This window comes from Choloepus didactylus, chromosome 20 (genome assembly GCF_015220235.1).
Source record: "Choloepus didactylus isolate mChoDid1 chromosome 20, mChoDid1.pri, whole genome shotgun sequence".
Taxonomy (NCBI): domain Eukaryota; kingdom Metazoa; phylum Chordata; class Mammalia; order Pilosa; family Megalonychidae; genus Choloepus; species Choloepus didactylus.
Window position 1 is genome coordinate 61,237,178 of NC_051326.1, and position 27,082 is coordinate 61,264,259.

At 40.4% G+C, this 27,082-nt stretch overlaps 1 protein-coding gene across 4 annotated transcripts in view; it reads left to right on the forward strand.

Moving 5' to 3' along the window:
• LOC119516834 (atherin-like) overlaps positions 1-27,082 on the forward strand; it is a 187,467-nt gene that overhangs the window by 80,417 nt on the left and 79,968 nt on the right. Inside the window, exon 2 of one of the 4 annotated variants that reach the window (XM_037813318.1) lies at positions 744-4,344. The exons of the other annotated variants lie outside the window; for them this stretch is intronic. The gene's annotated coding sequence lies outside the window, so the exon portion shown is untranslated. Of the gene's footprint in view, positions 1-743; positions 4,345-27,082 lie in introns of those variants that run through there. 4 annotated transcript variants of the gene reach the window in all.

Consider the following 27,082-nt stretch of genomic DNA (forward strand, 5'->3'; position numbering starts at 1 on the left):
AGGGTTCAAGCTAATGTGGTAACAGATGCATAAAATGAAAATTAGGAAGCAGTGTGGTAAATGCATTATTGAAGTATCTGTTTGAACACAACTGTGATTTATCCCATCTCAGCTTGGAAAATTGCTTACACTTAAATCTTTGAGGTCTTAAATGTTAGTAGACTCTCAGTGAGAGTTCCATCATTGCCAGACAAGACCATTTTTCAACAAAAATCACCTGATTAGGTTATTTCTGAACATCCTGTGCAGGCAGAACCACACCTGGAATAAATTGGGGTTGACCACCCAACAACCATCCCCTCCTCTCCATGGCAGAAGAACTCACCTCCTGTCACAGGGGCTGAACATTCTAGGTACTCATGCTCTTAGCCTCCCTTGCAGTGAGGACCTGGGCATTAGGCCCACATACCCTGTAGGATCTTAGGGAAATTCTTCTGGGGGCTTCTAGGAAAGGTTTTCCTTCCTAATTGAAGGGGATTTATTAGAGTACATGTACCCCTTCTTTAAGTGTTGTTACAGCTACATGATGCCTAAAAATGCAGATGTCATATTGCAACCATGAGACAATTGGTTGATGGATCAAGTCATTATACTGGAGGGAGCAGCATGGAAAGATTCACAGTCCTGAATCCTTGAGCCACTGAACCAACCCTCAACCTCTTACCTCTGAACCTCTTGTTATGTGATATAATAAAACATTCTCATTTTAAAGCTGCTCTCATTGAGCTTTCTATTTCTTGTAGCTGAAACTGTTCTGGCTGGAAGAAGTGCTGCTCATCTGGAAGGGGCTGCTGAAGCTGAGGTCTGGGAGCTCCGCTCTGTGCAGGAAGTGGTGCACCTGGAATGTGTTGGGATTGACCGCCCATCCATGGCTATCAGAAGAAGCTTTCTGCAATGGGGCCTGTGGAACCCCTCAAGGCAGATGAAAGATGACAAAAGTCTGTTTGAGAATGACTAATTTATAATCTGAGGATGAGTAACACTTATTTTGCTAAGGCCCAAACTTAAACGTAATTACCCCGCCCAACCACAGATGCTCTCTGGAGGAACCAGTCAGAATCTATAGTCAGATGCAGGTGACTAAGAGAATGAACTCTGTTCTTCTCTCACCAGGGTATTTCCTCCTCATATGAGTTCCAGGCTCTGAGCTCCCTCTTCTTCAAACTTGCAGTGACTTTCTATGCAATTTGCAGTTAAAGTACAGGGATTTTATTGGGTGTCATGCTGTTTCATGGATAATCTTTGCACATGGATTGTGTGACCCAGGATGAAAGTGTGTAGCTCCTGCTCTCTGTGCTCCTGAGTGCCCTGTGGGTTCCTTAGATGCAGTGATGTTTGGCTACTGACATAACCAGAGCAAGACTAGCCCTTGTTGTCGCTGCTGATGGTTTGTCAGGTACAGGGGTGAGTCCTGGAGGGCAGGCCTGTCTGAACCCAACAGGAAAACCACTGGGTGACTTTGATTTATAATATAATCTGTTCACTCCCAGATTCCCTTTATGCAGTCAGCTCTTCTAAACACAGGTCAAGTAGGACATTAATTGGTTTAATTTTAAAATACTAGGAACCCACTTATTACACCTGTGAGGTGCACTTCCACAGCTGTTTCCTGGCTGTCTCCTGGCTGTTTTCCCAGGTGTTGGCTTGTCAGTTCTACTAGTGTTGGTGCTGTTTAAATGTCAAGATATCTTGTCCCATACTCCCACCCCCTAGGCTCCACTGGACCATTTTCTGTTACCTGCAGGGTTTGCCTCTGGTATCTACTGTCTGCTTGGGACCCCCTCCCATATTTTAATCCTTTCTTGCAGAGACTTGGATTTGAGAATATATGTTCCTGTTTGTCATTCTTTTCTCCCTTGGCTCCACTCTCACAGGAGAGCTTTTTCCAGCCTGTGCAGGTGTGGAGCTGGGGGAGGCAGCGAAGTTACTTTGTTTTTAAAAATGAGCTATAATTCACATGCCATAAAATTGAGTTTTTTAAAGGGTGCAGTTCTGTGGGTTTTGGCATATTCATATCTAAATATATTCATATCTAAGTTCTTAACATACTCATCGCCCCAAAAAACCCTGTCCTGTTAGTAGTCACTCCCCATCCCACTCTCTTTTCAATCCTTGGCAACCGCTAATATACTTACTGTTTCTATGGAATTGCCTGTTCTGAACTGTTCATATATGGTCCTTTGTGACTAGCTTCTTTCTCTTTGCATAATGTTTTCAAGTTTCATCCATGTTGTAGCATGTATCAGAACTTCTTTTTCTGGCTGAATAATATTCCATTGTATGGATATATAGTATTTTGTTTATGCATTCATTAGTTGATGGACTTTGGGGTTATTTTCACTTTTTGCCTATTATAAATAATACTGCTATAAACATTCATGTGTCAGTTTTTCTCTGAACATGTGTTTCCAATTCTCTTGGGTATATGCCCAGTGTTTTGAGGAACTGCTAAACTGTTTGCCACAGTGATTGTACCATTTTACAGCCCCAGCAGTAGGGTATAAGGGCTCTGATTTCTCCACATCCTTGCCAACCCTTGTGATTATATACCTTTCAGTGGGTGTGAAGTTTTGTTGTTTTGATTTGCTTTTCTCTAGTGACTAATGACGTTGAACATTTTTCATGTGCTTATTCTCCATTTTAGGTATTTTTTTGGATAAATGTCTATTTAGGTCATTTTCCCATTGTTTAATTGGGTCATTTATCTTTTTATTATTGAGTTGTGAGAGTTATCTATATTTTCTGGATAATAGACCCTCATCAGATATATGATTTGCAAAATGTTGTTCTATTCTATGGATTGCCATTTCACTTCTTGACAGTGTTCTTTGAAGCACAAATGTTTTATATTTTAAATTTAATTAGATGAAATCCAATTTATCATTTTTTCTTTGGTTGCTTATGCTTTAGATGTCCTATCTAAGAACCAATTGCTTAATCTAAGGACATGAAGATTTATAACTGTGTTTTCTTCTGAGTTTTATAGTTTTATTTCTTACATTTAGTCTTTGATCCATTTTGAGTTAATTTTCAGTTATGGTATGAGGTAGGGGTTCAACTTCATTCTTCCATTTTTGAATATCCAGTTTTCCCAATACTATTTGTTAAAAAGACTATTCTTTCCCCATTGAATTATCTTGACACTCTTGTTGCAAATCAATTAACCATAAATGTATGTCAGATTGGATAAGAAGACAAATCCAGTCTGTGCTAGCCTACCCAAAACATAATGAGGCAGACATGGTGAAATTAAAAAAAAAAAATATTTGAAAGATAACCAACATGACAAATAGATAACAAAAAGACAATGGTTAGCTATATTAGTATTAGACAGAATAGATTTTGAATTAAGGCATTAAGGATCAAAGGAGTCATTAAATATGGTAAAAGAAAAATTTCATAAGAAAGAAGAAAAAAATCCTGAATTTGGTAATGTACCTAACACATATGCTTGCAATGCATAAAACAAAATTTGACAGCCTTTCTGGGAGAAGTTGACAAATCCCTAATCAGAGTGAGAGATTTTAATACTCAGCTCCAATAATTGATAGCTCAAGCAGAAAAATAGTACATACTAACAGGCCTAATCTACAAAAATGACTACGTACCAAGGCACAAAGCAAATATGGATAAAGATTATAAGAATCAGTATTAAATAGAACTTTCTATATTCATAGAAATAAAATGTAAAAAGACTAGTAAAAAATATTTAACAGAATTTGAGGTGCAGAGTTTCCATCAGTCAGGCAGGGAAAGAATGTGGTAACATTGAACTTGTTAGAATTTGCAGTATTACTTATTTCATTTTATCTGAAGCCAACTTACAGACAATGGATGTTTTAGGAGATGAGCAAAGGGAAGCATGATAAAATCTTGTCTTCTTTGTAATTTTCATTTTGAAAATAAAAATATATCTGCAGAGCTTACTACTTATGGTAGAGTTTTGCAAACTTTTCTAAGTGAAAGATTCACACTGTAGTTATATGGGGAAAATGTGATTTAAAATTCATTATGCTAAGCCTTTGAAATTTCATCTTATTCCTCCCGCCCCCCCCACAAAGCCAGCATTTTATTAGCTCCTGCATGTCCAGTGCTTTTGTACCAGTGATTCTATGTCATTTGAAGCTGAACAGCTGTCTCTTTTATGTACTTACAGCTCAATAGAACGAGGTCATGAATTGCATTCATTTATTTGGCAAATGTTGAAGCAATGCCCTGGGTGTTGAATTTATTATGATGCTGCCTTACATGTCTACAAATCTGAAAAACCATTACTGAAAAAAAATACAAATTTGTAATTTTCTTAATTACCCATCTGAGAGGTTCTTCTGTGCCTGGACAATTTGAAAGAAAAAATAGCACTAGGGTAATAGTGAGAAACTTTCAAATGATTTACTAAGGTGAGTTATAATGACCCAGAGCGGATCAGGAAAAGTGACAAAGGAGAAGAAAAATGAATATGGCAGAAAAATCAGTCTAATAGCTACTGTCTACCCAACCCATCTTTGGGACCCATTGTGTAATAAGATATGTTTTCAAGAATGTGAATCCATACACTCATGTAGAAAAACAGGAAAGGAAAAAAAAAACAGTGAGGATCTTTGGGGTTTGCTAACAGCAAAATGCCTCTCTATTCATTGTGCATTTCAAGAGAATTGCACAGTAAAAGGCAATCCAATTTGATATTTGCGCCTTCTTTTCTTAAACATTGAGCACTCCCTCTTCACAAAGTTCTGGATTTTAAAGTTAACAGAAATTGATGTTAATGTTTTGCGACTTTGTTAGTGAATTTTGAAAAGGGTCTTGAGGACACTAATTGAAATTGTGGTTGATAAATTTAGACAATGTTCTTTGCCTAGGTTTAGCATACTGGATCTTGGATACCACAGAGGAATTTTTAGGGGTTACATAAAGAAGATCTGATTTAGACATGAGCATAAGAACTTAGCAAAAATGATCCCAAAGCTCAGGGGCATTAATCAGTGCCAAAGGATACACACAGTGCAAAATGAAACATGAGGCAAACATAAACAGCAAATCTAAGGTAACATTGGTTTGCAATGCAATGCACGTGCAATTAGAGAAAATTTCTGCTTGTCACAGATAGTGCTAATTAAATAAAAATTTGAGGCACGTGGAAAGGTAATTAACCCAAAACCCACTTGTGCTTTTCCCACACACAAAATATAATGTCTGGGGAGTCCTAGGGAACAACTAATGAATTGTAAGTAAGTAATGTAATGTTATTTTTTGGGTGCTCATATGTACTTCTGCAAAATTTAGGTCTATTTTTTCTCTCTTGAGAAAACCCAGGAAGGATGTGGCAGTGGGTGGCTGTGCTGGGGAGACCCAGCTCTACAATTCCGCACACCTCTGTTGAAATGCTGCCACTTAGCTGTATGACCTTGGGGAATTACTTGACACATTTTCTGAGCCTGTTTCCTTATTAGTCAACATAAAAATAAATTTAAAATTTGTGCTTCTTGGGTATCTGTAGGGATTAAATGAGATGAGGAATGTAAAATAATTAACACCATGCCTGGGACATAGTCCCTTATCACGCTTAGCAAAATTGAGGTAGTTGTAGTAATTTAACAACTATTGGTTGAAGACTGACATATAAAACTTATATATATAATATATATTCATAGATATAAAATGATGACAATGATGATAAAAAAATAACAATCTCTTGCATTTGCCAACATGCTTTGAACAATTCGTTGGGAGATATAACCTGGATCTGAGGCATGTTGAAGACAGCTTGATTCTCTAAAGTGTTAAAATGCACAGATTTGTGTATTGCAAGTGTTTTCCAAAATTGTGTTGTGCTGATCTGTTCTCACTCACCCCTACCCCATGCCTCCCCAGCTATATCTATCTGCAGCAGCATTATTTTAGTGACTATATGCTTCAGTTCAGCATCCAAATACCTTTCCAATTAAAGTTCCAGAACTGACCGACTTACTTGGAAACAGCAACTTTGCAAGCCAGAGTGAATGGAGAATGGGGTCAAGGGCACACTTAGAGAAAGGGAAGGGGTGAGAGAGGCATTCCACAGACTATCAGGAGCTAGACACTGACTTCTCATTTAGAAAAACAAAAAGCCCTGATCCTTGATGATCCTCACCTCTGGGTAGGGGACCCTGGGGGTAGATTGGCTGGGTCAGCTCAGCTTATGCCTGCTTTGTGGAGCAGGCCCTTCACTGGAGCAGTTGGTCCTGGAATCCAGGAGTGTGCACAGCCCAGAGCCCGTGTTTGGGAGGGTGAGAAGCGGAGGCCTCAGGACCAGGAAGTTGGTGTATGCAGCAGAGATTCCTACATGCCCAACCTCCAATCTTTCTCCCCTTTTTCCTTATATCTGAATCCTTATTTTAGGGGTGGGGTGGAGCAACATCATGCCCTGCTGCCAAAGCACACTTCTCAGTCTCCTGTGTTGTCCATCCCCCCCCTTTTTTTTACCTACAATACTGACAAGGTGCTTATGCTGTAATAGCCATCTTGCCTGGGACTGCCTTGAGGAGACTTGAAGGGTGGTAGGGCCGAAGGAGAGAAAGAAGCTAAGGCGTTAACAACCTCCTGGTTCTTGCTATACCAACCCGGGCTGCCCACCACTGGAAATTTTATGAGAAGAAAAGTAAACCTTAAGTTGCTTCAGCCACTGTTACTGGGTTTTTCTGAGAGTAGAGAGAAACAGTGGTCTGAGAGCTCTGCCTTATTTCCTGGGCTCTCAAATCCCAGGAGAGTCAAGTGGGAAAGTTGGAGGGCAGTCTGCTCTGAAACCAAAGATTGGAGATGTTTTCACACCCCCACATGACAAGTGTATGGGGGAAGGGGTCTCTGTTTAAAGGTCAAAGGATGAAGTTGAAGGAGACACTGTCTCTAATATCTGTTGGAAAAGACATATTCAGTTTTCCAACTGATCCATGATTTTTTGCAGATAATCCACTCTCTGCCACATGGCCACATGCTTTACTTACTAAGCCAATCCCCCTTACAGCAATGGGCTTAGTAATGGGCCCATGACACAATTCTTCCTAAGGAGGTATTGGAGAGGATGTCTCTCACAGGCTTCGGTGGAAGTCTCAACCATAAAAATGAATGCATAGAAAGGTATGTGTTCCTTGCACCATTCCATTAGACACTCACATGTCTGCTTGAGGTACTACAGCTATATCAGCATCTTGTAACCACAGAGTTTGCCAAGCCAGCTTGGTGAGCAGTGCAGAGCCCAGCTGGAAGATGGAAAGAACCTGGGTTTTGATGTCTTACTTGAACTGTGCAGTTAGCCAGCCCTGGAGGCATCCTGGCTTGTACTTATATTATGGTAAGTAAGAAAACTTCCTCATTATTCAGCCCAGTTGAATTAGGGTTTTATCTTACTTGAAGTCAAAAATTTCCTTATGTATGTTTTTAAAAATTGTATAATAATGACTGCCATACAAATATGAAATGAATGCATGTTAAATATTTTTTAAGAAATTGCCACAGCCACCCCTACTTTCAGTAATCACCATCCTGATCAGTCAGCAGCCATCTACATAGAGGCAAGACCCTTCACCAGAAAAAAGATTATGACTCACTGAGGGATCAGATGACTGTTAGATATTTTTAGCAATAAAGTATTTTAAATTATGGTATGCACATTGTTTTTTTAGACATAATGCTATTGCACACTTAATAGACTAGACTATAGTGTAAGCATAGCTTTCATATGCACTGGGAAACCAAATAGTTCGTGTGACTCACTATATTGCGATATTTGACTTTTTCACTGGTCTGAAACCAAACACACAATATCTCACAGATATGCCTGTATGAGAGCTCTCTGTACTTTCCATGCAATTTTTCTGTAAATCTGAAATTGCCTAAAAATAAAGTTTATTATTTAAAAAAAATGTACTTTAAAATAGGTCCAAAATTGCCTTTTTCCATGGGAAGGAGAGAAGGAAATCAGTTATCCTTCTACCTGATGGAATTAATTTGCATGTCTGTGGATGAGAGTTACTTATATTCTATGATTAACTAACACTTACAGAGTTGTAAGACAGCTTAAATAAAATAGAAGTGTAAACCCCATAGAATGAGAAAATCCCGAATTAGATCATGCCTAGTTGTATTCGTCAGGATTATCCAAGGAAACAAAACCAACAGGATATATGTAAATATGATGAAATTTATTATAGGAATCAGCTCATGCAACCATGGTGATGGGCAAGTCCAAATTCCATAGGGCAGTGGCAAGTTGGTAACTCTGATGAATTCCCCAGGAGAAGCTGACTGGCTGCAGTGGAGATAGAAATTATTCTTTATTTATTTTAAAATCTTTTTTTCTTTATTAGAGAAGTTGTGGGTTTACAAAACAACCATGCATAAAATATGGGATTCCCATGCACCACCCCACCACCAACACCTTGCACTGGTGTGTGACATTTGTTACAATTGATGTTAGCCATTTTTATAAATGCACTACTAACTAAAGTCCATGGTTTAACTTAGGACTCCCTGTCTGTGTAGTATAGTTCCATGGATATTTTTAAAAAAATTTAATCTGTTACCATATATAATCTAACATTTCCCCTTTTAATCATATGCATATTTATATCTCAGTGCTGTTAATTGCATTCACAATGTTGTAACTGAGAAGTTAGGATTTAAGGGATTATTATGATTACTGAATCATTATATAGATATTCCTTTTTACTTTCTGGTATATTAGAGTAGACAGAGGGAAGTATCTGAAATGTGAACTGTATTCCAGCTGCCTTGATCTCTGATAATGATTGTATAGCCTTTATCTTGTGTCTTTGTGATTGTAAAAACCTTGTGACTAACCTTCACTTGTACCCATTTAATCGGGTTTCTTGAATTTAGAGTCTTATGATCATTAAAGACAGCCCCTAATGTTTATTAATGAAGGGTCTTGGGTCAGCCCAGAACTAACCCACCCGAAGTCCAAAGTTATCTTGAAGCTGGATCTAACAAAAATGGGCCCGTCTGACATGCGCAGTAGCTTAGACTTTAAACTACAAGTCACCTATACCTCACTATAGTACTAAAGGTCACCCATCATCAAGTTAAGGCTGCCATTTTTTTGCATACTTTCTGTTACTAAGCAGGTGATCAATCTGCGCATGCTCAATAATTAAATCACCTCTAATTACATCATCTGGGGCCATTGTGTGCATTATCCTAAAACCTGCCCATCTTTTGATACTATAAAACTATCAAAATTACTGCAACTCAGGGAGACAGATTTTGGACTGATAAGCCATCTGCTCTCCTACTTACTGCCTAGCAATAAAACTTTCTGTCTTTGAAACCCTGGTGTCTCAGGAAGTGGTCATTTGAGCACATCGGGCAAAGAATCCACCACTTTGGTCCAGTAACAATGTTGTGCTACCATCACCACCATCCATTACTAAAACATTTCCATCATTCCTAATAGGAACCCTGTACATTTTAAGGCTTAACTTCCCATTCCCAAAGCCCACCCTGTCCCCTGGTAACCTATAATCTAATTGCTGACTCTGTGAGTTTGCTTATCCTAATTGTTTCAAATCAGTGAGATCATACATTTGTTCTTTTGTGTCTGGCTTAATTCATTCAACATGATGAATTCAAGGTTCATCCATGTTTTCACATGTATCAGGACTTCATTCCTTTTTACAGCTGAGCAATATTCCATCACATGTATATATCACATTTTATTTATCTAATCATCTGTTAATGGACACTTGGATTGCTTCCATTTTTGCAATAGTAAATAATGCCACTATGAACATTGGTGTGTATATGTTTGTTTGAGTCCCTGCTTTCAGTTCTTTTGTGTGTATACCTAGTACTGGCATTGCAGAGGCATATGGTAATTCTACATTTAGCTTTCTGAGAAACTGCCAAACTGTCTTCCACAGTGGCTACACCATTTTACATTTTTACCAGAAATGAATGAATGTTCTTATTTCACCATATCCTCTCCAACACTTGTAATCTTCCATTTAAAAAATAGTAGCTATTCTAGTGGGTATGAAATGGCATCTCATTGTGTGCTGGATTTGCATTTCCCTAATGGCTGATGATATTGAGCATCTTTTCATGTGTTTTCTGGCCATTTGTATATCTTCTTTGGAGAAATGTCTATTCAAGTCTTCTGCCCATTTTTAAATTGTATTGCTTGTCTTTCTGTTGTTGAATTGAAGGAATTTTTTACATACTCTGGATATTAAGCCCTTATGATATATGTTTCCAAAATATTTTCTCCCATTGTTTAGGTGAACTGTATTTTAATTTTAATTCATAGCTTTCTGAGGAAATGCCAGTGTCTTCCACAGGGGCTGCACTATTTTACATTGCCACCAGGAATGAATGAGTGTTCCTGTTTCCCTGAATTCTCTCCAACACTAGTTATTATCTGTTTTTATTGTTTATTTAATAGCAGTCATTCTAATGGGTATGAAATTGTATCTCATTGTGGTTTTGATTTGGATTTCCCTGATGGCTAATGACGTTGAGCATCTTTTCATGTACTTTCTGGCCATTTCTGTATCTTCTTTGGAGCAATGTCTATTCAAGTCTTTTGTCCATTTGTTAATTGGGTTATCTTTTTGTTGTTAAATTGAAGGATTTTTTTTTTTTTTTTTGTATATTCTGGATACTAAACCCTTATAAAATATATAGTTTCCAAGTATTTTCTCCCATTGTTTAGGCTGTTTTACTTTCATAATAAAGACCTTTGAGGCACAAAAGTTTTTAATTTTGATTAGGACCCATTTATTTATTTTTCCTTTGTTGCTTGTGCTTTGGGTGTAAAGTCTAAGAAACCCTGCCTAACATAAGGTCCTGGAGATACTTCCCTACATTTTCTTCTAGGAGTAGAAAGAGTAACTCTTATCTGTAGGTCTTTATTCATTTTGAGTTGATTTTTGTATATAATGTGAGGTAGCGGTCCTCATTTTTTTTTTTTAACAAATGGAGATCCAGTTTTCCCAGTACCATTTGTTGAAGAGACTATTCGTTCCCAATAGAGTGGTCTTTACCACCTTGTCAAAAATCAATTGGTGATAAATGTGAGGGTTGATTTGTGAGTTCTCAACTGGATTCCATTGATCAATATGTCTTTCCTTCTGCTAGTACTATGCTGTTTTCATTACTGTGCCTCTATAATAAGTTTTAAGATTGTGAAGTGTGAATCCTTCAACTTCATTCTTTGTTTTATAGCTGGATTTAGCTATTCTGGGCCTCTGACACTTTCATATATATTCGATAATTGGCTTTTCCATTTCTGCAAAGAAACTAGTTAGAATTTTGATTGGGATTGCATTGAATCTATACATTTTTATGGGTGGGATTGACATCTTAACAATATTTAGTCATCCAATCTGTGAACATGGACTATCCTTCCATTTATTAAGGTCTTCTTTGATTTCTTTTTAGCAATGTTTTGTAGTTTTCTGTGTAAAAGTCCTTTACATTTTGCTTAGATTTATTCCTATATATTTTATTCTTTTAATTGCTACAGTGAATGGATATTTTTCTTCATTTCTTCTGATTGTTCATTGCTTGTGTATAGAAACACTACTGATTTTGGGGTGTTGATCTTCTAACCCATCACTTTGATGAACTCACTTAGTAGCTGTAGGAACTTTATTTTGGATTTCTCAGGATTTTCTGCATATAGGATCATATCACCTGCAAAAAGGGAAAGTTATACTTTTTCCTTTCTAATTTGGATGTATTTTATTTCTTTTTTTTTGCCTAATTGTCTTGGCAAGAACTTCCAGTTCAAAATGGAATAACAGTCATCATTGTGGGCATACTTCTCTTGTTCCTGATCTTAGAGGGAAAGCTTTCAATCTTTCACTATTAAGTGGAATATTAATTGTGGACTTTTCATGTAGACCTTTTATTGCATTGAGGAAATTTCCTTCTATTTCTAGTGTTCTAAATGTTTCTATCAAGAAGGGTGGTGGATTTTGTCAAATGACTTTTTTGCATCAATTGAGATGATCATGTGACTTTTCCCTTCATTTTGTTAATGTGGTATATTACATTAATTGATTTTTTTATATTGAACCACCCTTCATACCAGGGATAAATCCCACTTAAACATGGTATATAATTCTTCTAATATGCTGTTGGATTTGGTTTGCTAGTATTTTGCTGAGGATTTTTGTAACTATATTCATAAGATATATTGGTTTGTAGTTTTTTTTTCTTGTGGTATCATTATCTGGCTTTGGTATGAGGATGATGTTGGCCTTGTAGAATGAATTAGAGAGTGTTCCCTTCTCTTCAATTTTTTTTGGAAAAGTTTGAGCAGAATTGGAGTTAAGTGTTCTTGGAATGATTGGCAGAATTTGCCTGTGAGGCCACTGGGTCTTGGGCTTTTTTTTGTTGGGAGGTTTTTGATTATTGATTCAATCTCTATCAAGTATTGGTTTGTTGAGATCTTCTATCTATTCTTGAGTCAATATATGTAGTTTGTATGTTTCTAAGAATTTGTCTATTTCACCTAGTTTATCTGATTTATTGGCTTACAGTTGTCCATAATATTCTCTTATAGTCCTTTCATTTCAATGGAGTCAGTAGTAAGTCCCCCTTTTCATTTCTGATTTTAGCTATTCGTACCTCCTCTCTTTTTCCTTTTGTAAGCCTAGGTAATTGTTTGTCGATTTTTTGATCTTTTCAAGTTTTGGGATTTGTTGATTCACTCTATTGTTTTTTGGTACTCTATTTCATTTATCTCTGCTCTAATCTTTGTTATTTACTTCATTCTGCTTGTTTTTGGTTTACTTTACTCTTCTTTTTCTAGTTCCTCCAGTTTGGAGGTTAGGTCTCTGATTTGAAGTCTTTCTTCTTTTATAATGTAAGCATTTAGATCTGTAAATTTTCCTCTCAGCACTGCCTTTACTGCATCCCAGAAGTTTTGGTATGTTGTATTTTCATTTTCCTTTGTCTGAAGATATTTCCTAACTTCACTTCTGATTTCCTCTTTAACCCATTGGTTGTTTAAGAGTATGTTTTTTAATTTCCACATTTTTGTGAAATTTCCATTTATCCCTCTGTTATTAATTTCTAGCTTCATTGCACTGTGGGTGGAGAATATACATTGCATGATTTCAATATTTTTGAACTTATTGAGACTTTTTTATGACCCCATATATGATCTATCCTGAAGAATGATACATGTGCTCTTGAGAAGAATGAATGTTCTGTATTTATTGGGTGAATAGTTTTATATAAGTCTGTTAAATCTAATTAGTTTACTTTATCATTTAAGTCTTGTACTCCCTTATTGGTCTTCTAACTAGGTGTTCTATCCATTATTGAGAGTGGTGTATTAAAGTCTCCTACTATTAATGTAGAACCATCAATTTCTTCTTTCAACTCTGTCACTATCTGCTTCATATATTTTTGGGCTCTGCTGAAGAATTTGAAAGTTTTAAAAAAAACATAATAGAAATTATGGGGATGAATGGCACAATAATGGAAATTTAAAATACAATACAGGAATACAATAGCAGCTTTGAGCAAATAGAACAAAGAATAAGTGAACTAGAAGACAGGGCAATGGAAATCATACATCAGAAGAACAGATAGAGAAAATAATGGAAAATATTGAGCAATGTTTCAGGGATTTGAATGCCTGAAAGCATTCATGAAGCATACAAACATATGCATAATGGTTATCCCAGAAGAAAAGAGAAGATAAATTCTTTAATAAAATGCATAGTAAGTACTCAACAAGTGTTAACTATTAATAATGATGATGACGATGACAATAATTACTCTTTTGAACCTTATTGTTTTAGTTTGCTAAAGTTGCTGAAATGCAATATATCAGAAATGGGCTGGCTTTTAACAATGGGCATTTATTAGTTTACAAGCTTACAGTCCTGAGGCTGTGAAAATGTCCAAATTATGGCATCAACAGGCAATCTGTGATCTGGGACTTCTCTGTCACATGGCCAGGCCCATGGTGGCATCTGCTGGTCCTTCTCTCCTGGGTTTCATCGTTTTCAGCATCAGGCTGCTCTGTCTGTGGCTTTCTTTCTCAGCTTCTGTTCATGTCCTTCTCTCTCAGCTTCTGTGTGTTTCTCTTTGCTTCTGTTCCCTCTCTCTATTTATCCTCTTATAAAGGACTCCAGTAAAAGGATTACGACCCAGCTGGGGCATGCCTCAACTGAAATAATCTAATCAAAATTTCCCATCCAGAAGTGGTGTATACCCACAGGAATGGATTAGCTTCAAGGACATTATCTTCTGGGTTTCCATATTGATTCAAACCATGATACACACACACACACACACACACACACACACACACAGAGAGAGAGAGAGAGAGAGAGAGAGAGAGAGAGAGAGAGATATGTATATATGTTCATATGTGAACAGGAAGTGATTTTGGCTCACCTCTTACTTTTAACTGACCACCAATATGGAGTGATGCTCATCAGGCTTTAATCAACAAAGTCTTAACTCCTCTGCAGAGCTTTAAGATCCTGCCTAATCCAACCCCACCTTCTCACTGCAACCTGACCTTCTCACAGTAACTCTGCTGTAATCAGTGGGTCTTCTCAATGTCCTGAAGCCAAGTGATGGTTTCCCCTTACTTCTTTCACTGTTCACCTACTCTGGAATGCCCTTTGTTGCCTTTCAAATCTGGTCTGTCCTCCACAGCCCAGCCTCCTTGGCTGCACCATGCTCTCCCCCTTATTTGAAATCCCCCAATTCTCTCTACTCATACCACATGCAGCTGCCTCCTGCTGCCCACAGGAGGTGATTGTCACATTCCAAAGGAATGCACCACGCAGGCGCTGGCTACAGGAGGGACCCGTAAAAGGTGTGCCTTGTCTTTACAATAAAGGACCAACAAATTGGTGTTAGAGTCACAGGTATTGTGTATCTGTGTATTGTACCTGACAATTGTGGCTGATGCAATATGAATGTGAAGTTTTATCTAATTTCCCAGGAAGAAGTAAGGGGTTCGGTAGGTGGGCAGCCTGGCTGCTGTCACTCCCTTCCTATCAGTTTGGTTAACTGCACTGTGCTTGCACACATTGGCTTGTTTGCATTTCCGATATTTGTTGCCTAATGAAATGACAAATTGCTTTGGATGCAGCTGCCTTGTCAATGAGGAAGCAAAGTAATTAAGTGTTAAAATTATATTGCTTCAATCCCCCAAGCTGTGCTCACTTCATGTAAATTGAATGACTGTAAAAGATCCCAGAGCTGGCTTTGTAAATGGCCTGTCACTTCCTGTAGGAAGGGAATTCCATGGTTGATAGGACCTTCCGTCCTTTTAATATTGAAAATGACAAATGGGACATGCTTTCCTCCTCAATAATGATCATTTTTTTCCTGCTGGTGGCAGAGGAACAGGCTGGGGCTGTTCATTTGCATAATCTGCTGAAGCTGGACCTGTGGAGGGTGAGCTGTGAACTCCTGTACTTTGCTGGGGAAGCAGGGGAAGGAGTTTGTGGGTGTTGGGGATCACCTGGAGGCCAAGTTTGGTAGCCAACCAAATCCCAGTGTATGGCTTCTGAAGTCTCCAGGTTCCCAGGCGCTGATTTCTTGGAAAGCCCAGATTTGATCTTCCCTTTCCACCATCACATTCACCACCCAACTGCCTGCCCTCTTCACCTCTCTCCATGTCTCTGATGCAAAGACTAAGTGGAATCATTCCTGGCAGGAAAGACTGGTTTTGGCAGGGGTCTCGGAAGGCTGCTGCTCAGCTGCAGCCTCAGACCTCGGGTGAAGCCATCATCCATGGTTCCTAAGTTCAGGGCTCTCTGCTGCTTTTTGCCCTGAGGAAATGGAATGATTTCTTCACTGCCTGTACCCTTTGACTCTGTCTTCATAACCCACAGGGTGCTCATGGGGAATCCATGGTAACACCAAAGGGCAAAGGATCTTCAAAATATGGAAAACAACAGTGAGTTATTTCCTGGATTTTCTGAAATACTAGTAAGATGCTAACAAACACTGTGAGTAGAAGATCTATTTTCTGCTAGACAGCTAACTAATTCATCAAAGTAACCATGTATGCTGGTTGTCATAGGGATGGTGGAAAAGTAATTGCTCAGTTAATCTCAAGATGTGAGATGCGAGGCTGAGAATTGCTGATATGCTTGGTTAGATAGTGTTGGGGATGGGGAGAGAGGATGGGGGGATTTAATTTTACTCTGTTGGGCTACCCCATCACTCTGAAAACTCCCTCCCAACTCACCATCGACTTGGGATCCTAATCTTGATTGAAAATGTGATTTGAGTCATGGTATCCATGTTGCAATTATCTGATCATGAAATTACTGAATGTTTGACCTCAGAAAAACCCAAGACTCCTTCTCTTGACAGGTAAGTAAACTGAGGCCCAGAGAAGCAATGGGATGTGCCCAAGACTCCTCAGCTGGCAGATATTTATCCCAGCTGTGACCAGATCATAGTTCTTCTGACTCTTGGTGCAGGGCTTTCAGATTCAGACCCTGGGTGGTTTGTGCAGCTGTCACTCACTTTGGGACAGCCAGGGTTGCTTCAAAACTTGCCAGTGTGCAAGTGGGTCTGGGAGAGGCTCTGCAGTCAGTGGCATGTGGCTCCTAGACCTGCAACCAGACCACTGCTCATTGTTAGCTCATGCCTGGGGCTGGCACTTAGCATCATCAATATTTGGGGATCAGAAAGATCCCTTTTCACCCCTGAAATGTTCAAGTTTCCTAAGATGGTAATGGCTGATATTATGTTGTTAAAAACATCACTAATGCTTTATTGCTTTTAAAGAAACAAAAATAACAAAGTCCAATAAAACATTGTGCAACTTATTACTAGATGCTGAGGATGTCACATTAAATATGAGAACACAGATAGATGATACAAATGGATCTTGCCTACAGAACAGAATAGTCAGGAAATGTCAAAGACTGATTCAGGATTAGAGTCAGCTGCTGTGCCAGTTTGGGTATATTGTGTCCCCCCAAAAGCCATATTCATTAATGCAATCTTGTGAGGGCAGACTGATTAGTCTGTTGAATAAATTATGTCCATGGAGGTGTGGACCCTATTTATTCAGGGTGGGTCTTGATTATTTACACTGGAGTATTTAAGAGAGAAGCTAGGAGCCGACACAGACTCAGATGCTTGCTGACACTTAGAGATGGTTGGAGATACAGACAGAAGGATGTTTGGAGAGGCTAAGCTAAGAAATGAAGCCCAGAGTTTGCCCCAGAGAAGCAAAGAGAGACCCAGAAACAATTTTGGAGAATACCATTTTGAAATGCAACCTGGGAGCAAAGGAGCAGCAGATGTCAGCCACATTCCTTCCCAGCTGACAGAGGTGTTCCAAATGCCATCAGCATCCTTCAGTGAAGGTATTCTTTTGTTCGTGCCTTAGTTTGGACACTTTTAAGGTCTTAGGACTGTAAATTTGTGACCAAATAAGCCTCCTTTATAAAAACCAATCCATTTCTGGTATTTTGCATAACAGCAGTATTAGCCAACTGGAACAGCTGCCCAACTAGTAGAGTCTTAAATGTACAAAGGTTTATTATCTCACATAAAAAAAGTCCAGAGGTAGAAAGCCCAGGGCTAGTGTGATGACTCTATGAAGTCACCAGAGACCTAGGTCCCCCCTGTCCTCTGTTTGCTGTGTATCACTTCCAATTCCTTATAGTCTAAGATGGCTGCTGGAGCTCCAGCTATTACATCTGCATTCAAAACAGCCAAATTTAAGATAGGGAGGAAGAAGAGACCCCCCCCCCGATGTTCTCCCCAACTGTTTAAGAGTCTTCCAGGAAGGTGAACACAACACTTCTGCTTGTACCTCACTGGCCAAAACTTAGTCACATGGCCAAACCTAGTTGCAAGAGAGTCTTTACTTTTAGGTGGCAATATGTCCAGATAACAATCAGGGTTCTGTTACTAAAGAAGAGGAGACTGGCTATAAGGAAGGAACTGCATTTTCTGCCACACACATAAATCAGTGACCTGAAATGGATCTGGTTCTAGGGCAGTTGTGATTTGATCAGTTGTTCATTCCATTCTGAGGGAGGCTGGTGATTTGGTGTCAGTGGAAGATTGAACCTACAGTCATTATCCTAAGTCATCCTCTGGCAACCTTGTGAGGAACTCCAGGAGTGGGTCATTATCTCCATGTTACAGATGAGGAATCCAAGGCCCTAAGAAGGTAAGTCACCCACCAGAGCCACAGGCCAGCTAGAGACAGAGCTGGGACCAGTACCACCACACCAGTGCTCTTAGAATCTTTCTACTACTCTGTGTTGCTGTCTTCAAAGCTATGCTTCTGAGGCATGACCACTCACTACTCTTTGTGCCATTTTAAATTTTGCACTGGGTCACAGTGAGACAACTAAAGGAAAACATCTGGGATATTAATAAGGAAATACTGTTTAGCAGCCACAGATATTAGCAGTGAGTGATACCCCCTTTTCTGAATAAAAATGTGGTAACACATTTTCCTTTAGCAAAAAGAGAACCCCAGGTGACATACTTAGAACTGTAATCATGTCACAGAGCTCTTTGTCTGTATTGTTTCTGCACTGTTTTTTTTTCCTGCTTTTTTCCTTTTTTTTGGGATAGGGGGTTGAGCACAGCAGAATTTCAATAGCAGGACCCTGCAATGCTTAAATTCAGTTCTAGTATGCCATCTTGGTACAATTTAGGGGTTTGTCCTCAACAGCTTGAATCTTTTTTCCCTGCAGTTGAAAAAAACTGCCTGATTTTTCCCTTCAGTTTGTAAGAATAGCTACTTATTGACATACATGCACTTTCATAGATAGAACCTCAAGCAATTCTTTCATAATGATATAAATTTTAAAAAAATTTCTTCACATGTCCCATTTTCCAACCTGAGTTTTTTGGGTCTCCTGAACTCTCTTTCACTCTCTTTTGTCCGGCGCTTCTCCGCCCCGCCTCGAGTCCTCGGTCGGCCGGCGATGGGGACCAGAGAGATAAGGGGAGAGAGGGTGCGGACAACGTCTTACCCGGAGCGCTTGTGATCACTCAGGACTCGCAGCAGTGGAGCATGTAGGCTTTTAATGGGACTAGGCAATACAGGTTCCACCCGGGGCGAGACGCCTCGGGGGAGAACAACCTCGATGCGGCCGTCAGGCGCGGCTCCTTGTGGGCTGTCTCACCCTACCCCGTCCGGGTAAGACCTTTTATACACAATTAACAACCAATAAGCTTCTAGGCTAGTATCGCGTATACAGGATTTCGATTGGTAGGAGCGGGTGGCGGATACATGCGTCACTATGCGGAAACAGGATGCAGGCGCCATCTTGGCTCACTCGGTGGGCGGGGGTAACTCTAGAGCAGGCTGCAGCGCATACGCTAGGCCCGATTCGGGAGGCGGCTTTCCACAGAGTGGGAGCTGGGACCGGGCGGGCCGCTGGGCATTACTCGATCGCGGGCTCGGCGCCGGCTCCCCGGGCAGCAGCGCAGACGCCCGCGCCCCGGCACCCCTCGGCCGGGCGCTCGCGGCTTCCCAAACGGCACACACACGCGGCCCGGTACGAGCCCACCCGGGCCCGGGGGCTTCCCGTGCGCAGAGCACCCGCCCGCAGCGGCGGCGGCGGCGGCGGCTTTCCACACTCTTTCTCTTTTTTCAACATACAAGGATGTTTATTATGGCATTATTTATGGTGAAAAACTAGAACCTCCTGAATGCCCTTCTACATGGGACTATTTGAACAAATGATGGTACATTCGTATGATGGAATAGTTCACCTTTCATAGAAAGAACTTCTTAGATGTGTATGTATTGACATGCATGGTTGACTTCCAGGCTATCATGAAGTGAAAAATGTTACTTCTAGATCAGATTAGATGCTATTAACCAGTTAAAAAAAAAAAGTGGTCTCCAAGCCCATATATGTGTGTGAATTTGTATGAATATAGAAAAAGAAGTGAAAGGCCCCTAATAACATTTTTATTTTAGCAGAGGGTAGGGATATAGTGGAAATAGAGGAGTTTTAGAGGAAATCATTACTTTTTCTATATATAATTATTTGATTTGTTAAAATAATAAAAGGTTAATTTTAATTAATTAAATAAATTGCTTTAATACTTTAACGGCAAGTATCCTTTCAACCCTACAGTTTTTTTATTAGAGAAGCTGTGGGTTTACAGAACAATCATGCATAAAATACAAGATTCCCATATACCACCTCACCACCAAAACTTGCACTGGTGTGGAAAATTTGTTACAATTGATGACAGCACTTTTTTGTAATTCTACTATTTTTAACAGTGGTTACATTTGTTACAGTTGATGAAAGATTAGTAAAGTAGTTCTATTAACTACTGTCCATAGTTTATGTAGGGGTATTTTTCACCATATTCCCAACCTATTATTTATTATTTTTTTCATGCATATCTTTATTTTATTACTCATCTACCCATTAAGTGGATAAAAGGGGTATCAGCCACAAGGTTTTTACAATCACATGGTCACAAGATAAAAGCTATATAGTTATACAATCATCAGAGATCAAGGCTACTGGATTACATTTCAACAAATTCAGGTATTTCCTTCTGGATACTCTGATACACTGTAAACTAAAAAGAAATATCTCTGTAATGAGTCAGTTGTCATAATTATTTGCTAAATGCTAACTTGTCTGTTATAACTCTCCCTCTCCTTTGATCATTCTCTCAATCTTCAGGGATATCAGTGCAGTGACCAGTCTAACTTCTTCATGCTGGAGGGGTGTCAACATTGTGGGGTAGAGGAATGGAACTGATGTTCTTGGGGAGACTGGTACCTCTGGGTTTCGGGGCTTATCTGGCATAGAAAAAGCCTAGAGGTTTTAAGTTTCTGAAAAAATAAGCTTAATTAGTAAAACTTTTATATAGTCTTAGACAGAACTTAGGTTATTCTTCCGGGTTTTCAGGAACAGTGTTGGTTGGGGCTTGGCATACTGTGGCCAACCCTGCAGTTTTAGTGCTCACCATATTCTCCACCTGATTAATTATTACAAACCATTACTCCCTTTAGAAAAGTGAGGGCTGCTGGCTGCTCTTGTACTTTCCCACTCCCAACTCTGGAATCAGTCATTTCCCTAAGGGTTCTTGGTTTCTTTCTGTAGAAAATAAAATTTAAAATCCACAATCTGGGTGCTAGGTGTGCTCATTGCTCTTGGGGCATTGCAGTTTCCATGCCATTACCCTGGACAGAGCTGATGTAGGGAACACATCAATCTCTCTATGTGAAACCCCGGCCCACACTAATACTTTCAATTCCAGTACTGCTCTGTATGATTTATTCTATTTTCTTCCCTATATGTGTGCATAACTCACTTCTCTGACAATGAGAAACCTGGCTGCCATTGTCCTTATATATTCACTTACTTGATCAATATCCCTATATGTAATCAATCTCCCCTCACTGCCACCCTCCTTCTGCTGCAGATGCCCTCTCCCCCACCCTGTGCTGGACCACCCCACTTGGCAGAAGCTCTCCTGGCCCAGAGGGGCATCCCTCCCAGGCTGTAGCCCACATGGATGCTCTCCATGGATGCCCTCCTCACCTTGCTTGGGTTCCACCACAGGGTGCCACCTTCTGCTCTCCCTCCAAGTGAATGCACCCCTTCCTTCCCCGTGCCACATCCTCATGTGGACACATTCCCCCTTTTTCGTCTCTGGTTAAGGCCACCTCCCCATGTGCATGCCTTCCTCACCCCTCTTGGAGTCTATCACCCCATGCTGGGCTGCCATGCCCCATCCGTTCTTCCCCTAAGTGGGCTCAAACATCCTTCTAATTGGGCATGGACACCTACCTTATTCAGCCCCACCTATGGGCTGAACTGTTCAGAAAGTAAAGAGAGAAAGGAAGAGAAGTAGCTCCAAGAAATTCTTTACCTTAAATGTTCTGAGATATTTTCTGCCCTCTTTCCATCCTATCTCAGGCCATCATTTTATCACATCCAAACAATTGTGATGGTTCCCACTGTAGTTCCTGCTGTGCCAAATCCCTTATTCCCAGCCCATCGTCCCCACAGCAGCTCAGCACTGTTTCCCTCATTCCAAATTACTTTTAAGGGAGCTACATTGTAGCCATTGTTAAAAGGCAGAAAACAGAATTAAGATAAATAACCACTGACAAGGGGAAAAAACATGATCACTATTTACTGACGGGTGGGTACACATAAAAGCCTCAAGATAGTTGGCCAAAAGTCTACGGGAACTAGTAAGGGAGTTCATAAAGATGACCATATAGAAAAAAGTATGCATATCAACAGATGCTACCTAGAGAATAAAATGAAAGGCAAATTCCTTTCACAATTGCTCCAAGCCTTGGGGTTCCGAGGAGGGGCCCAGAATGCACTGTGGAGTCCCATCCTGGGTCTAGAGCCCCCTTGGAACTTGGCGTTCAAGTCACGATTTTTAAATTTCTTCTTGTAAGAAACAAAAGGAACTAGCAAGTGGGGCTGCTGTCAGCTGTCATTAAGGAAGTGACAGTGAGATTTTAGTGCCACTTTCTAGAAGATATATTATACATTTACAAGAGCAAAGAACATGTACTACTTTCAAAATTCCTCTGAGAAATCTCTGTCCAGAATTTGTCTGAGTGTTTTTCATGTTTGTATTAAAGAACAAAGAGGGAACTAACCATTGAAAATGCTTCAAATGAATAAATCCCTGCTTAGGAAGGGGAAAAAGTATGTCAGCTCCTTCCCGCTTCAGGGCTGTTACCCAGAGTCATCCACAGAGACTCTCTGTGCCTGTGGGCAAATTCCTCCACGGGGCCCCCAGGAAAGGGACCCCTGAATGGCCCAGACATTTGAAAAAGAAATATTTCACCAGCCCACAATTTAAAACCATGTCAGCAACATCTTAATATTGTTTGGCATTACCTTGGGTAGAGAAGAAGGGGAGTGGCAGAATAATCACTCTTTGTTGTTGAAAGGTTGTGCACATAAAATCTCAAGCTGATCAATTAGGTGTTATTGAGTAGCAGGTTGACTTGTCTCCGCCTTGTGCTTCTGTCTTAGCAGGGCTGGGCTGACCCTGAGAACAGAGGGAAGGTTCTAGAACAGGTGGCCCCAGGTCCGTGGGTGTTCCAGGATGCACTGGCTGCACTAGCTCAGTGTCACTCTTGGGGGTGGAGGAGAAAAGTCCAGGCGGTCCAGGAGACCATCAGATGATGGCTTGGATGACTGGGTAGACTTGATGTACTCAGATAGGAATCCAGGAGAAGCAAGTTTTGAGGGAGATGGTGAGTTTTGGTCATGGTCAGTTTGGGAAATCTGAGGGATATTGAGGTAGGAATCTACCCCTAAGGCCACATATATCTGTAAAAAAGAAATAAAATTGAGTTACTATGGCTAAGAGATATAAAATGGGGTCAGGAGGTCATTGTGGAGGATACCCTTAAGCAAATAGCAGCCAGATATCACAAACTTTTCAAAGTATGGAAAGCCTTAAGCAACAATGTTCCTCAAAATCCTAAAGACATCTGGACACCATAAACCACAAGATAGGGAACTCAGTAAATTATCTAACCCAAGGGACAATTGGGTACCCCAAATATCCACCAACTACAAACAACTTACATAATCCTTTTTCTTTAAAAAACCTTGCCTGGAAATGCCAAGATGGGACATGATTTGGGTTCCTATCTGAATCTTTTCTCTCCAAATTGCAATTCTAAGAACCCAAATAAATGCCTTTGTTACCTTGCAGCTTAATTTATTTCTCAGTTGAAGTATCAATTTTAGTTATATACTTGGGGGCTTGGGAAATGACCACAGGCTGGGTTCTTGGACCCAGTGGAACCACTGTGAGCTGGACTTTAGTTAGGATTCCATTTAACCTCCACTGGGAGGCTGTGCTGATGCTTTGGATCTTTTGGTATCAATGGCAACTTCGACCCAGTGTCCAATAGTCCTCAAAATATCTGATGATTCTCCTTTTTCCAGTCTACTCACCTGAATTAATGTCCATGAGTTCCTTTGAGGAAGGACTGGGGGGCACTGTCAGGGTACATACTAGCCATGGGGTTACAGTGTCTTTCTTCCTAGGAACCTAGCTACCTCTTTATTTAATAGGTTTTGAATCTGAGAATTGGTTCAGATCTGGGAATGGAGCAAGGGATAGTGACTTTATTAGAATGACCTCCCTCAGCCTCTGGCTCCTCTGTTCTTGCTTTTTATTGGTTATAGATGTTAAGCAGCACCCTGGCTGGTTACCTGTCTATTTTGCACCTGTGGGCACCATGCTGTATTAATTATTTCCACAACTCCAGTAGGTGAAGCCCTCTTGGCTGTCACTCTGACCCTGCTGGTTGCTATGGTAATTGTGATCTCCTGGCTTCTAAGGTTAAGCACTATCATCTGGCTTCTGTTCCACTGGGTCTCCATTGTCCCCTCAGATATTATCAAGCTTAGCTCTATGACTGCTTCCCCTACTGTCAGCCCTCGACTGCAAAGGAGAGCCATCATCAAAGTTCTTAGTGGTGCCCATGCCCCTCTTACCAGCGTATTCCTGATAGCTTTGATGAATGATGTGTTCTCTGGGTTCTCTCATGAATCCTAGTCTTCTGGTAAGTTTCTGGCCTTATAAAACACCCACTCCAGCATTTCCACATCTCTTGGTCTTTCTCTTCTACCTGAGCATTTCTATTTCATGGGGAGTTGGCCATGATTTTTTCTGGATTCTTTGAGCCACCCCAACAGCAAGCCTGTCCCTTCCCCTGTGGTCCCTGCTGTGGTGTTAAATCCTGTGTCCCAAGTCCATGCCTCCAAGCCAATGAATTCTTGCTTATCTAATCTTAACATTCCTTATGAATCCAATCCAAAGACTAGACAATGCCAGTTCATTCTTGAAATTCTTAAAGTGTATAATCTCTTTCTTTCTTTGTCTGGCCCAAGATAAGTCTGATATGTTAAGATCTAACTCTAGCTATTAAATGGAAGTCAAGAGAGGAGGTGGGACAGCTCTTGAGGCAAGGGGGAAGGAGAACAATCTTGTTGCCTTGTGGAGGAGAGGCCTCTGCAACATCTTCCAGCAGAGCAGATGGCTTGTTTTTATTAGGGAAGGGTGGGATAAGCCCAAAGGGTGCGGGGTGCTGGGCACGCTGCAGGAGCAAAATCCTTGGGGGCATCCATCCATGTTTCGAGGTCCCAGGATTTCCACACTAGGACCCTGGCCTTTGCATAACTGACCTACCTTGACTGAGCATTAAAACATTTCTAGAGGTCTGTGACTCTAAAAGTTAGGTCCCCAGTCTGCCTCTGAGCTGTGTCTTTTCTTCTTCTCTAGGAGATAAAGACCTTATTGTAAGCTACCAGAGAGGCCCCTTTGCCCACATATTATCCATTAGCTGCTTGTTAGTGGCTCTCAGTCTTTCATTTTCCATCTGCAGTATCAATACAACTTAGCAGTAACCATCCAGCTCTGGTTTCTTTGCAGGCATTGCTGTCTCCATATTTTTCAAATGTCTTCCACACCTTCCCCTCCACTGGATCATTTTCCCAGGTCACCATTGATGAGATCTTCAGCAAATGAGCTGCCCTTGTACTCCAAGGACTACCCATGACCCATCTCCCAACCAGGAGGGAGTCTTCTTCATACTTCCAGCAGTGGATGAGCCAGTCCCAAGTCTTCATCTGACTGCCTTGTTTCTTAGCCCATCTTTGGTACCAATTGTGTTAAGATGTAAGTTTATTAGAGGAAATGCCTGTGGGAGAAAATAGGGAAGAAGCCAGGAGAGGCTGGGAAAGCCATCAGACTTCGGGGCAAGACTGACCCTGAGAAGATAAGGGAGAAAAAGAGGAGTGGGGAAAGCATCTTAAGTACATGATTCCAGGAATGGGAGTTTCAGATGTCACACTACCTGATTTCAAGACATACTATAAAACTATTATGATCAAGACAGTATAGTATGGGTGAAAGAATAAACAGGTAAATCAAGTAAACAGAAGAAACAGTTCAAAAAACAGACACAAATATGCAAAATCGATGCATGACAAAAATGCATGGTATTAAATGGAGAAAGGATAATCTTTTTAATAAATGGTGATGGGAAAACTGAGCAACCATATGCATAAAAATGAAACTGACCGATACTTCACACCTCTTAGAAATTGACTCAAAATGGATGGATTATAGGTCTAAATGTAAAATGTAAAACTATAACATTTCTAAGGAAAAACACCTAGGAGAAAATATTTGTGTCCTTAAGTTAGGCAAAGATTTCTCAGATATTACACCAAAAGCATGATCTGTTAAAAAAAAATGATAAATTTGACATCAGGATTAAAAGCATTTTCTCTGCAAAAGAAATACTTAAGAACCTAAAAAGTCACAAATTGGGAGAAAATATTTGCAAATCACATACCTGACAAAGGATTTGTATCTAGAATATATATAATTTCTCAAACCTCAGCATTAAGAAAATAAGCAAGAGACTTCCAGGAAGAGGATGGAATAAGAAGTGGCAGAACTCATTCCTCCATCAAAAACACCTCAAGAACAGGCAGAAACTGTCCAAAGCATCTGCTCTGGGGCTTAGGGGACCATGGGAGGAACATGCAGCATACAAAGAAGAGCTGGATGAAGAAACAGAGAAACTGAGACAGAGAAACTTCAATGTAGAAACTGCAGTGAGTGACTCACTTGGCCGTGGCTCCCAGCACCCATCCCAACTCTTGAGGCAGGCAGCTTCTGGTTAGCCCTGATCCTGCCTGACTGGCTGCTGCAAACTAGAAGAGTCAGGGAAGCCCTCACCCTTGGAGCAGAGGGGGCATGCCACAGTTGTGATCCAACTGTGGGTGGGTGAAATTTGGACATCTGGGTCTCTCAGCATTAGCTCTTTCTGTACAGTGCCTGGGGCACCAGTGATGCCATTGTTTTTACCCTCCTCAGAAACAGAGAGGACAGAAGCCTAAAAATAACTTCTTGTTGTAGGGCTGAGGGAAATAGGTTGCTGAAAAGTACCATCTGCTGGGAAGTCTGGGAAAGTCCAGTCTTGAGAAGCTGCTTTCCTGACCCTCTCACCAGGGCCCTTTGGGACTGGTCTGCACACCCCTGCAATGGGGCCCTGCACCTATTTTGGCTACGAAACACT